Consider the following 1,466-nt stretch of genomic DNA (forward strand, 5'->3'; position numbering starts at 1 on the left):
ACCCTGATGCACATCTTTCCTGGTTTTAAACCACACAGTGTGCCATTGTTCTCCTTGAACTACCTCTCGGTCTACGTACAGGTTCCACAAGGCACAATTAAGTGTTCAATAATTCCTATTCTGCACAATGTTGTACAGAGTTTGTTCCGACCCACACAGTCAAATGTCTTTGTAGGGTCAATAAGACAGGCAAACATCTTGCTGGTGTTCTCTGATTTCATCCGAGGCCATCTTCATCAGCGATGGCCCCTCTTTCCATGTCTTCTGAATCGGGCTTGGATTTCAGGCAGTTCCTTACCAATGCACTCTTGCAACCATTTACAAATTAAATTCAGCAAAATTTTACTTGTGTGGGATACTAATACTGTTCAATAATTTTCACATTCTCTTGCATCAGCTTTCTTTGGAATGGTCACCAATATGTAGCTCTTCCAGTTGATTGGCCTTTTATAGCTGGCTTCCGAATCTCAGGATAGACAATTGTGTATTTCCAACATTGCATCTGTTTCTCCAAACATCTCAATTGGTGTTCCATAAATTCCTGGACTCTTGTTTCTTGATCATTCCTTCTCTTCACCTGGGACTTCTTCCTTCGTGACACTAGTTATTGATCATGTAATACCTCCTGAAATGGTGCGATGCATTGTATCCATCTTCTATTGATGCTTCCTGAAGAGGTCAACAGTTTGGTCATAGACTCTGTTAATACTGCAAGTCAAAGCTTAAATATTTTCCTTCAAATCTTTCAGCTTGAGAAACGGCAAGCGTGTTCTCCCCTTTTTGTTTTCTAACCCCAAGTCTTAGCACATCTCATAGTAATACTTTACTTTTTACTTCCCAAGCTGCCCTTTGAAATCTTCTGTCTAGCTCTTTTAGTTCATGGTTTCTATTTGCTTTGGCTACTCTATGTTCAAGGGAAAGTTTCAGTGTCTTCTGACATCCCTTTCCCCCCTGTTTTTCTAATGATGTCCTCAGTTTGATCCCCTTGATGTCCTTCCACAATTTGGTGTTCAGTTGGTCAAGTTTATTCTTTGTTTTTTGTTTGTTTGCTTTGTTTTTTGTTTTCTGTCAAGTGTATTCTTGAAATGGTCTCTCAGACCAGGTGGAATATACTTAGGGTTGTATTTGGGCTCTTGTTCACTTGCTTTCATTGTCTTCAACTTGAACTTGAACTTGCTTATGAACATTAGTAGCCGACTCCATAACTGGCCCTAGCTTTGTTCTGACTGATACTATAGAGCTTCTCTGTTATCTCTTTGCACAATGCAGTCTATCTGAGTCCTGTGTTTCACCTGCTAAGGTCCATGTGTACAGTCACTATTTATGGAGTTGGGGGGGAAGGAGCCATTTCCGCTTTTAAAAATCATTTATTAGGGGCTCATACAACTCTTATCACAATCCATACATACATCAATTGTGTAAAGCACATTTGGACATTCATTGCCCTCATAATTCTCAAAACATTT

The sequence above is a fragment of the Echinops telfairi genome, unplaced genomic scaffold (genome assembly GCF_000313985.2).
Source record: "Echinops telfairi isolate 266 unplaced genomic scaffold, ASM31398v2 ScPeMD7_16;HRSCAF=60, whole genome shotgun sequence".
Classification (NCBI taxonomy): Eukaryota; Metazoa; Chordata; class Mammalia; order Afrosoricida; family Tenrecidae; genus Echinops; species Echinops telfairi.